This window comes from Pteropus vampyrus, unplaced genomic scaffold (assembly GCF_000151845.1).
Source record: "Pteropus vampyrus isolate Shadow unplaced genomic scaffold, Pvam_2.0 Scaffold43, whole genome shotgun sequence".
In the NCBI taxonomy this organism is placed as follows: domain Eukaryota; kingdom Metazoa; phylum Chordata; class Mammalia; order Chiroptera; family Pteropodidae; genus Pteropus; species Pteropus vampyrus.
Genome location: NW_011888824.1, coordinates 5,918,749 through 5,931,705, shown reverse-complemented (window position 1 = coordinate 5,931,705; position 12,957 = coordinate 5,918,749).

Here is a 12,957-nt window from a genome sequence, read left to right as displayed (position 1 = left end):
CATATAGTTGATATATAATATTATATTAGTTATATTAGTTTCGGTTTTACAACATAGCGATTCAATATATAAATTTGGGGGACACAAATATTTGGTCTATAACACTTGTTTGTACTTTCTTCTTTCATAAAGAATCATTTTGTTTTTATTTTGAAATTACTAAGAAGTTTGTTGATGATATTAAAATAATATTATTAGAATTAATTTTAATATCTTATAGATTAATATTAAATTGAATTTTCCCCTAAGCACTTATGTAGATGCATAGAGCATAAAGAGACTTTCCAAAATGCCTTTAAATAAACTCAGCAATAATTTTAAATAAGATGAGCTTTTGATCATTCCCATAAATTAATTCCTGGTTTAAATTTTTTTCCTAACATTTTATAAAAGATTTGAAAGAATATTTTGGTAAACATCTATATATCCACCACCTAGATTTTACCATTAACATTTACTATGTTTGTTTTATCACATATCTATTCCTATTTATCTGTTCATGCATCTATTAGTCACGCTTTCATTTTTGATACAATTCAAAGTAAATTACTAACATCTGAACAATTCCCTCAAGTATTTGAGCTTGCATATTTAGAATTTAATATTTGTTTACCGTTATTTTATTTCTGAGCTTTGACAAATGTATACATTGGTATAATCCAATCCTTTACCAAGACATTACAATCCCCTCAGAAAATTTCTGCATGTTCTTTCCCAAGCTGTCTCTTCCTCCATTCCCCAAAGCAACTATGGTTCTGTTTCTTTTTCCTGTTATATATTAGATTTGCTTATTGTAAAAATTCATATACATGGAATAATATAGTAGGTATTTTTTTGTGTAAGGTGTCTCTCATAGCGTAGTATTTTAAAAATATACCTATGTTAATATGTATCAATAGTCCATTTTTTAATTTTTTTATTATTTAAAGTATATAAATATACCATAAATGTTTAAATACATTCTCTATACTATATTTACAGTTTTGGCTATTATAAATAAAACTTTTTTGATCACTCTCGTACTAGTCTTTTTGTAGAGATATGATTTTGTTTCTTTTGGTTAAATACCTACGATCGGAATTACTGGGTCATGGGATAGATATATGTTTAGTTTTACAATAAATTTTTAGAACTTTCTTTGTAATAGTTATACCTTTTTACATTAGCAGCAAATATGTATAAGAATTCCATTTCTTGACTTCCTTACCAACATCTGGTATCATTAGTTTTTTAATTAGAGCCATTCTGACAGGTGTACAAGTATCTCCTTGAGGTTTTAAAATGTATTTTCCTGACAACTAATTGTGCACACTTTTTCTTGTGCTTATTGCTCATTCATAGATCTTCTTTTGTGAAAGTTTCTCTTCAAATTCTTTGCCCACTTTTTATTAAATTGTTTGACTTTTTATTATCAAGTCATAGGAGTTATTTACACAACTTGGATATTAGTCTTTTATTATAAGATACGCGTTTTAAAAATATTTTCTCCTAGACTTCAATTTGATTGTTTAAGAAACTCTTTTGATGAGCAGTTTTAAAATTTGATAAATTGATAATTTATAATTTGTTTTTTATAGTTATTTTTATAATCTAAGAAATCTTTGCCTATGCTCAAGTCACAAAATGTTTTCCTATGATTTCCTTAAAAGCCGAATGGTTAAGACTTTTACATTTAGACCTATGAGCCATCTCCAATTAATTATAATGTCTGGTATGAGTAAGGGCGAAAGCTATTATATAAGGGAGAGTCAGCGTACTAGAAACTTATATGGCTATTGAAGCAGAACCTATTGTTAGTTTTTAAAATTTAAAAAACATATAGAATTGTTGAGTCTCTAGGAAAAAATGTTCAATTATGTTGTGTAATATGTCAAGAGAAGTAGATATGTATTTTAAAAAGGTGTAATTTCTATTGAACTAGATCCTAGTTTATTTTCATAGCCTTCAGGAGAGGCAAAGTTATGATACAACCCCTTGCAACATTTTATTGTCTTAACTGTTGGTACATTTTGGACCTGGAAGAATGTAATTATCTATAATTTAGTGATGACATTTCAGAGTTATAGCCCTTAGAAATGGAATACATTCAAGCGATCCACATAAACTCTCTAATTTTGCAGGTGAGAACATCAAAGATCAAATGATTATGTGATTTATAAATTAGCACAAATGGGAATTATCCAGTTTCCTGACGTTGCATGTCCAATAACAGCTATGTGGACCATATCCTAGGGATTTGACTTCTATAGTATATCACTACATATTACTAACTCTGTCCCCTCTATCTTTTTGTTGGGTGTCTTTAAGGACGTATTATTTTGTGAGCTGCCAAGAATCATAGGGGGTTCTTGAGTAGTTGATGAACATAGGACAATCTTTGTATACATGGAGAAGTAACTCAGATAATGTGTATGAAAGCACATCCAAGAGTTCTTGGTACAAAATAAGCATCCAGTAAGTACTTGTTCTTCATCTTCTTCATACTTGTCATTCTTATTATTAATTGTTTATACTCTGAGGACACATTTGAATTCAGGGACAGCAAGGGAAAGTAGACTTTTGTTCTTTTTTGGAATCTTTTATTTTATTCATGTTCTTCTAAGATAATGCAACTCTCTATACTCTATCCTTTATCTCCTCTTGTCTTATTTATCCTTACTATTCCATTGCCTTCTCCCTACTACAGCTGCAAAGAGACATAAGTAAGCAGAGTGGAATCAGCAGAGTCTCAGACTATGGTTAGTGAGAAGAAAGTAATTATTTTGTTTTTTTCTAAGGAAAAGAAGGAGAGAGAGAAAGAGAGAGTGAGAGACAGAGAGAGAGAGAGGGGAAAAAGAATTCAGAAATAAGGGAACTTATTCTGTAAAGTGGCAGATAGTAAATATTTTAGATTTTGCAGGAGACATTCCATTTCATAGTCCTCTTTTATAGAACTCCTTAAAAACATAAAAACCATTCTTACCTTGAAGACTGTACAAAAAGAGCTGGTGACCTGTAGTTTTCTAGCTTCTGTATATCAGACATATTTATTGTATAATGTTGAATAATGATATGAGATAATGCATGTGAAAACTTATTACAAATCATGCTATAGATATGTGTGATATAATAGATGTTAATATTTACCCCTTTTCATTTGGGGGGCAGCACAAAGGCCTGAAGAAATTGTACATAGGTAAGGTAAGTTTTGATAGAAGGAACAGTGAAGGAAAATGCTGAGTCTTGCTGGATTAATATGGTGGGTGACACTGTTTTCCAAGTAGCAGCATAAAGTCCCAACACTTATAACATGAGCAGCAAGGTAGAGGAAACCCTAACACACACATTGTTTACTTCACAATATTTTTGCAAAGCTAACCTAAGAAAAAAAAAATCTGGCTGCTTTGGAATTAGAGAAAAATGGCATAAAACCAACAGTCATAATTCTCCCTAGCCAGGAAAAGGCCATAATTTGACTTTTTAAATAATTTGGTTATAACGTAATTTTTCAATAAACAATTTCTCCCTCAGTTCCTCTTTTTAACTTTGTCTTAATAGTCTCGAAAATGACTTGTAATTAAAGAAAAAATAAATAAATGGCCCCTGAGTCCTCATTGCTGCATTTTAATGAATGTAAAAGGTAAGCATTATAGCTATACTTGAAAATATTTTATTAATCATATGTTTAGGAGGAAAATATTAATAAAATATTTTCAAGTATAGCTATAATGCTTACTTGAAAATATTTTCAAGTCTTATTTATCCTTACTATTCCATTGCCTTCTCCCTACTACAGCTGCAAAGAGACATAAGTAAGCAGAGTGGGGTCAGCAGAGTCTAGTATAGCTATAATGCTTACTTGAAAATATTTTCAAGCATTATAGCTATACTTGAAAATATTTTATTAATCATATGTTTAGGTAGTTTTCTTAAAAGTCAAGTCTTGTTTGATTCAAATTTGTTGACAATTATTTATCACTGGTAACATTAAAAATTATCCTGATTTTATTACTTCATTTCCCCTATGAATTTAAAAGGACTATTCTTAAAATAATAACATAAGTACTCTCTAGAGCATAAGGTCTATGAGATTTTGCAGATCTGTGCATGACTCATTATGACAATTGGAGGTCAGATTCCTTGAGTCCCCATATGCCTGCAGAATTTCATCTACGGACACCATTCTGAGAAATGCTGGCACCATGCTGAACTGTTTCTTAGGTGTGGGAAAGCCTGTGCCGTAGAGCATTGTCGAGTTGTAATTTCACAATGTGTCTTAGTCATGCATAAAATTGGAAGTGAGTAATTAAATAATAAATATCATGCATCACAGAACAAGCTGGATGATCATGTTAAACACATTGACTAATTCTCTAACTTAACTGTTTGCTGTAAAAATGGAAACATTGCATCAACTGATGAGGTATAGACATAAGACTGTTACATGAAGTTAAAAGGGGGAAAAAAGCTGTAGAACTCCCAGCCACAACCCACAGACAGAACAGTATCAATAGAATCTGCTAATAGAATAACAGAATACAAATCAGAGGCGCAATCTTAAAAATGTGTTTAAGTCACAACCTACTCACATTTCTCATAGAAATTATTGATTTCTATGACTAACATTAGGATTTTAAAAATGACATTAGAATTTTTTTTAAAAAAAGACTATTTTTTGAAATGTAAAATGCAAAAATAACCAAACTGGGTAAGCAAATCTTGTTTTAGAAAAGCATAGAAATTACTTATATAAAATCAGGTTTACCTAAGAGGGAAAAAAACTCATGGAACCATATTTAATTCCTTTTATGTGACCATTTTCACTACACTACATCTATTATCCTGTCCCACAGATTTAATCTTTAATGGTGCCTACCATTGAATAAATGTTATTGAACACCTACTATGTGCAAGTCACAGTTATATCTGAGGACAAAATAGCAAACAGGAAAAAAACAATCCCTATTCTTATGGAGCTTAAAATCTAAGAGGGACGGGGACACAATTAACAAATAAAGAAATAGTCACTTGGTGAGTACTATGAGGAAAAATAAAATAGAATAAAGGGCTGGAGATGACTGGGGAACAGGTATATGAGGATGGTGATATTTTATCGAGGTTGGATAAGGAAGGCCTCTAAGACAAAGAAATATTTTGAGCAGAGAACAGAAGAAAGTGAGAGGGGGTCATGCATATGACAAGGCACCAGAACACGCAAGACAGAGGGAACATGGCTCAAGGTCCTGGGGTAAGAGTATGATTGGGACATTTGAGGAATAGCAAAGAGCCAGCAAGAGTTTATGCAATGAGTGTGGGGGAAGTAAGAGGTGAGAAAAGGGGGAACCTTATGAAAGGCCTTAAAGAGGACTTTAGATTTTACTCTGGGATACAGAAAGCCATTGATGTCCCTTCCCACTTTCAACCCCATCACATCTCAACATGACAACATAGTATAATAGGCTAGTACCTTATATCTTGCCTTCTGTGTCTCCTTCCTCTAATGCATATTTTACTTTTCCACTGTATCTATTTGTTCTTAAACCCAGAACTGGTCATTACTCTCCTATTAAATATATCGCACTATCTAAAACAAAACTCAATAAATCAAAACACCTAGTCAAATATATATAATCAGAATCTCTGAAGAAAACAGATGATACAAACAAACTGGGTAGCTTAGGAGAACTTAGTAACGGGGCCAATTACAAAGGTACGGACAGGGTTTAACTTGTATAAGAAGTAGTGCAGTACTCAGGGATTAGTAACTGTGGGGAACCTTACCTTCTGTTATGAGTTGAATTGTGTCTCCCCAAAAGATATGTGAAGTTCTAACCCCCAGTGCTTCAGAATATTATCTTTTTTTGGAAATAGGAGCATTGTAGATGTACGTAGCCAATAAAAGATAATCCCGGAGTAGGATCGGCCCTTAATCCATTATGATTGATGTCCATATAAGAAGAGAAGAGACATAGAGACAGACACACAGAAAGAAGATGGCCACGTGATGACAGAGGCAAAGAGTAGAATGATGCTTCTGCAAGCCAAGGAATGTCAAGGATTGCTAGCAAACATAAAAAAACAGAAGAGGTAAGGAAGATTTCTCCCCTACAGATTTCAGAGGGAATATGGTCCTGCTGACACTTTGATTTGCTATTTTGCTATTTCTAGCCTCTAGAAATATAGGACAATACTTTTTTTTGTTATTTTAAGCAATCTAGTTCATAGTATTTTATTACAGCATCCCTAGGAAACTAATATACGGCCCTTTGGCCTGAAGAGAGGAACTCTCAAAATCCAGGGATGATAATACCCATGGCCTTTGATGGAAGAACACAGACAACATACAGGAACCTGGCAATTGAGAACCAGAAAAATAATGACTCCAACCCTCTGATCACCTGCCAGTGCCTTCCCTGGGTTGAACCGCATTGGAAGGCAGAGTACAACTGCAGCCATTGATGCCTGCCCCTATTGGTCAGCCTCCAGGGGCACAGAGAGTAGACAAAAGCAGGAAGGGGATCTGGAAGGACAAATAGAACTATCCAGCACAAAGTCCCTAAACAATTTTGAGTCAGCTTATCTTTCCTGCCTAATGTCCTGTCCTTTCTCTACACAGTGCATGTGATCAGAGACACCCAGGTTCACTAGCTGCCACTCAAGGCATCATATATGATCTGTGTTTGCTCATATAATTCCCTTGTTGAAATATTTACCACCAATACTGCCTTCTCCATCTTTAGATATCTAACTCAACTTCAAGATCTCCATGAAACTTTCTGTGATCCACTTAGACAGAAATCTCCCTTGCATTGCAACTCACATAGTCCTGGGTTATAGCATCCATCAAAATCTCTGATTCTATAGTTAGGCATCTGTCTTCTTTATTTAATTGCAAGATTCCTTAGGGCATGGATTGAGTTATATTCACCATTTATAAGCTCTATGCATTTCACAATGGGTGCAAAGTACAGATTAATATCTATTGGTTAAATTGAAAATGATTATTTTAATACTGAAATTAAAAGTCATCCAGCTCAATCTTCCCATTTCACAGAAGTAAAAATTGAGGCCCTGAAAAGTTCAGGCAAATAGACAATTAATGGCAAAACAAGACTAAGGTACAAATATTCATTTGCACAGCCTGGTCCTTTTCTCATTGTACAATTATAGAATAAAGGATCATTCTGAGAAAGCTCATAATAGCGGAGCCAATGTCTTCTAAAGACAAGAAAAAATAAAATGTAAATGAGTTATGAACATGTGAATAAAAATCCTTTTAAGATGCTTCTATGATGAGAAAATTTTTTAAGTATTTGAGAAAATATTTGAGCTTTATTGATTCCACAGTGTTTGAGAGCAGCTTGTGGTATTTAACATCTCCCAAAGGCAGCTGGGTTCTCCTAGTCTAACTTGGTAACAGTGTGTTAAGAGATAAATAGATAAAATTGTTTGCCATAATTCTAAAATAAATATAACTGAATAGCTTAAGCTGTCAGTCTAGAAATTTTTAGAATCATTTAATCCTCTTCCTAGATTTTATCAAGCAAAATATTAAAATCAATTTCAAGCAACCTGTATATCCAAAAGGCCAGTTACTTCTTTCCGTTATCTAAGAAAATCAACTTTCTTATGTGACAAGAAAAAAGTAATACATTTTCTCTTATTCTCCTTTAATATTAAACTTGTCTTATTCTTCGATTAGTGGATACGATACCTTCTCAATGACATCTTTTGCTTGGGAAAACTAGGAAAACGAAAACCTAACAAAGTTAATAAACTTTCATTTTTCCAGTGTTGTAGTTCATGAAGTTCCCAAGACTATCTCTAGTTTTAATGATTCTCTAGAAAGACTTTTAAGACTTGGCAAAACTGTTTATTCACAGTTATGGTTTATTACAGTGGAAGAACACAGGTTAAAATCAGCAACAAGTAAAGTGATACACAGGGCAGGGGCCAGGAGAGATAAGGCATGAAGTCACCAGTTGTCCTTTCTCAGTGAAGTTGTGAGGACAGCACATATTTCTTGCAGCAACAATGTGTGACAATAGGCATGGAACATTACCAACCACAGAAGCGCATCAGGCATTAGTGTCCAGGGTTTTCATTAGAAGTCAGTGAGGTAGACATGGCTGGCCTTAATTCCCAACCCCTCCAGAGGTCAAGCTAGTACCACATGACCCAAGACACCAACATAAATCAGATTGTTAGCATAGACTAAGTGATGGTCTGAGGATCTCAGATAAACCGAGACTCACTAATTAGGCCATTCCTGCCGTCAGGGCCTGGGGGTTACCTCCCAGGAGCTGGGGGCAAGGACCAGACCTTTCTTTGGGTAAGGTTAATCCTTTACTACACAAATTTCTGTTGTAAATTTTAAATATAAATTTCTAAGAGATCAGGGTCTCTATCCTTCTGTTTCCAGTCTATACCTGAGGTTTCCAACCCAAGGTTCCAAACTTTCTTGGTTTATGGAGCACCGTGTCTCAGTTATTTCTCATGGGGCCCACTAGGCCAAAAGAAATTCCTAATAACTTAACAGTAGTAGCTTGCATGATGTCCAACAGGTAATGCTGTGATTCCCTGAAGAATTTTAAATATCTCATGTACCTCCTAGAGTTTGCTGCTGTGCCTCAGGGTACCTTGGCATACAATTTGAGAACTATAGTTCTATTTGATGCTTAAGTCACTAGAGAAGACCATTCTTTAATTTTTTTTTCCTTTAAAAATTTTTAGCTGAGAGCTATGTGCAGAATTCTAAGAACTGGGTTTCCATATATAGGTAGACTATGCTCTGAACAGTTTGAAGTATTTTATTGATATTATAAATTAATTTTAAAAATATTTGGAGAAAAGAATTATTATCACCATTGAACAAATTAGTAAACTGAATTTTCCACACTTAACACAGGATATAAAAATGGACAGTCAAGATATGTTTGTTGAATTGAGTTGTAACACAAACAGGACTTAACCTACCTACCTGTCACAAGTGTGCATGCAAATAACATCTGTTAACACCAAGGCTATTTCTCTGTTCATTAGATAAAACTGTTCTATTTTTTCAAAAAACTCTTTTTTCTCTCTTTTATATGTTGTTATAAAAGCAATTTAGTGTTTCGGAAATTTTAGAAAGTAGATAAGAAAATCATAACCATGTCACCATTATATAATAACCACTATTACCTCTGTCCTTATTTTATCATATACATGCTACACACTTGTAATCATGTTATACATTACATTTTTCTTGCCTTTTTCACTTAACATAATTTTGTAAGCACTCTCCATTGTTTTGAATAAATCTTGCCCAAATTACCTTTTACTTCTTCTCAATTCTGAAGAGACTTGCTTTTCCTTTTGCTAAGAAAATCTCCACTTTTTTTCGGAACTAGAAGTATTGTTTTGTACAAATGAATCTTTGGTTCTGTTACTTTAATGCTTGATTAACCTTTAGTTTGGGCAAAATGATTTCCTTCACTGTGACTTACCAAGCTACAATGATATGGAGTACTATATAAGAAGAGATTTATCTTGCTCTTTCTGATCCAACCAACGAGGCATTCCTGAATCAGGGCCAGGGAGGAGTCAGGCTGTAAATTTTTCTGACTCTTGCCGTAAATAAAGCCTGTCTGGAGGAGGCTGTGTCTTGACACCCCTTTCAGAAAGGGAAGCTGAGGAACAGAGAGAACTGCTTTTTTCTTCATGTGACTATGTGCCGTGGGAAGAGGAGACCGGGGATTTCTAGATGTAGGGCCAGCGCTGATAACTTTCTGGTAAACAAAAACCACAGTAGTGGAAACTTTGAGTTGCTTTTAAAATGCAAGATCTTAGTAACTCCACTGTCCCCTTAGTGACTCCTTAGTGACTCAGGAGAGAACTGGTTCTTTCAGGTTAGGAAGGGTTGATTTCGCTGTTAGTGAATCTCTTCTTGTTTATTTTGAGTGGTGGGTAACAGAGTCCTTCCCATTTCCTTCCTTCCTTCCTTCCAACTCTCTTCTTCCTCCTTCTTATTCTTGGTTTTCTCTGTTTTCCAAGCTTTGGGTCTTTCATTTTATAATTTAAAGGAATACATTGTCGTGTTCTGTTTTTAACATTATCTCATAAAAGTCTGCTAGTTGGATTTTCCTTAGGGAATTTAGGTGGGAAAAGAAAGTGAAATAATTGTGTTCTTGTTTCTATTTGATGCCCCTTTCCCCCTAATAATTCCAAGGTCTCTTCCTCCATGGGCAAAAAGGGGAGAAAAGAGGAAAGAGGACCAACTATGTTTTTCAGGAAAAGACCTAGAAAGCCATTCCCCACTGTTCATTCCTCTTCAAGAAATAATTTTTTTTTAAATAAATGATTTCTATTTATTTTTACCTGTTTTGATAGTTGAAGACTGGTAGAAAAACAAGTCAGGTATTTGCTGTATAATTATTTCATGACATTTAAACATTATGTATTTCTTCTCTGCAACAGTTAAGAAGAAATTTGTTTTACCTTTAATATGTAAAATGTAAATGATTCACAGCTTTTCTGATAGTTCATAACGTTTTTCTAACAAGTTAATAATTCTAGGCTCTTTAATTTTCTAATTAATGTCTGAATAAAATTTTCAAGGGAACCCAAACAAGTCATGTTTAAAGCTCAGGATAAGAAAAGTGGTAATAGAAAAAATAATGCTCCATAATGACCAAAAGCAGTTGCCTATGTCAATTCTCAAACTTAACTCTGTCTCCTGATATTAAAGTCCTGGGTTTAGAGAAGGTGCACAGTTCATTAAGAAATATTGAAACTGGCAGTAGCGGTTAGTGCTTATGTTGTACTAACAACTGTATGCAGCCTGATGTGGATCAGATGGTCTGAGTTTCAAGAATATTAAGTTTGTAGTAGATAAGTGAAATTTATCCTATGGTAACTATATTTTCAAACAATTCTTTTATAAAAGTGAACCCTATGCGCACAATCAACATAGGAACTTCATTCATTTCTTTTCAAGGGAAATTGATGGTAGAACTAGCATTTTAACTTTGCATTTCAACTCATTTCCATACTGCTGGTATCTCATGGATCTCAGACTGAATACCAGGAGATGCTGGGCCCATGATTCAGGCAAGTCTGGGTCTGTCTGGAGGGTAGAGATACAGCATGCCATGGTTCTACTTTCACAAAGGGCAGATGAATCCTGTAGGGAGGAAGTCATGACAGTAAGAAGGGCAGAGAGCTATAGGCCACTTTCAGGAATCCCAACAGCGATTTCATCTGGTTCAGTGTCAAGGAAAGCCGCTACCAGTGAACTGAAACCTGAGGGATAATGAACAAAGTGGTGGGCACTGCAATAACAAATTCTTGGAACATCTATGACAAATGATTGCGGGGGAGGGGGTCTCAAAACTATGGGAGGGGTTTGATTGCTACACACTGTGGAGATATACTTTTGTATTCATTACTGTTACTCTGTTCTTACTCTGGGCCTGTTGTCATCTGTAAAACACAGATTATTTTTAAATCCCCATTTGCAAGAATAGAAAAGTAGTTATCAGGTGGCATACACAAAAGGCACATATATGTGGGCTTCTCGTCGATGCCTTTAAGACAATAAACACTAGAGGTATCATTTGGAGAAAAGAGCAGTTACCAGGAAATCAATTAGCCAAGATGGAAAAAAAAAAAAATCCCTGAATAGTATTTAATCTTCCAAATAAGAATTCTTTATTCTTGGATCAGACTGATAAATGAGGTGGCATTTAGACTGACAGATTGGATTTATACCTTTGAGGTACAACTGAGCATCCAACACACATGATAGAAATGTTCTTTGGTGTCACCTTTCTAGCATTTGTATCTGATTTTGAAAATATTTTAAGACAACCCAGTAACAACGTCAAGGTTAAAAAAAAAAAAACTTGTATACACTTCACAGCTTCTTCCTATTACATGAATGTGTAAATTGAATTCTCTCTCAAGATGAAAAAACAAGAGTTGGCTTCCCAAAAATGTTTTCATTGGCTTTAGGGAACTAAAACACACCAGTCTGGGTGACTAATACTTCCTGTAAAATAAAGATAGATCAACACATAATTAAGTTCTGGCTCAAATATAATTGTTGTCTTGGAAACAGTTTGGGAATAAATATGGTTATGCTAATGAAACCTGATGTTTCCCACCCATGATCCAGTTTATTAATTAGGCCAGGCTATCTTACTACCTTTGTGCTACCCATTTTGAAATAGCTAAAGGGTTAAAAATAGTTCCTGAAAGGACAATGAAGAGGAGGAAAAGAGGGGTAAATCTTAAAATTACTTAGTTATCAGCTCTCATGAGGGTTCTGGTTGGAGGAGTCGGTTAAAAGTGATTTTTGGCTTATTTGTAGGTTTCAAAGATCCTTCTTATCCTATTAGGCAGAAAACAGAGGTGTGTGTACTGCATACATTTTTGAACTAATAATTCCTAGCGTTATTCCTCTGAACTCTCTCTTTGAAGTATTTAAAATTGGATGGATCCAAGAGAAACAAACCAAATCCTCTGCAGCCAGTATTCTCTGGTTCCAGCTCTGAGGATACAGTAGTTTTGTAGGAACTTCTACTTAATGCGTAGCTCGAAGGGCAGTCTCCCTGCTCGGAAAGGTTTTGTTGAGGCCGAGTGTGAACTCTGGGCGCGAGAGCGCATCGCGACTTAGATCACACCCACTCCGGGTGTGCGTGTGAGTGAGCGCGCGGGTGCCTGCGCGCGTGTGTACGTGTGGGGAGGTGTGCGCCAAAGGGGTGGGGTGAGGGGCAGCGAGGACGGCGCTAGGTGAAGCAGGAGCAGAGAAAGGTCGCCCACTCCGGCCTCTCGCCCAGGGGCCCCGGTCGCTCGCTCGCGCTCCGACTGCACTTCCCGTGCGCGCCGCCGCACAGGCCCCTCGACCCTCGGACCACCGCCCTCTGGCCGCTCGTCCCGCGTGGCCCGCAGCGGGGACCGGCGATGGCGTGGGACTGACGGCCGCCTCCCACCCGA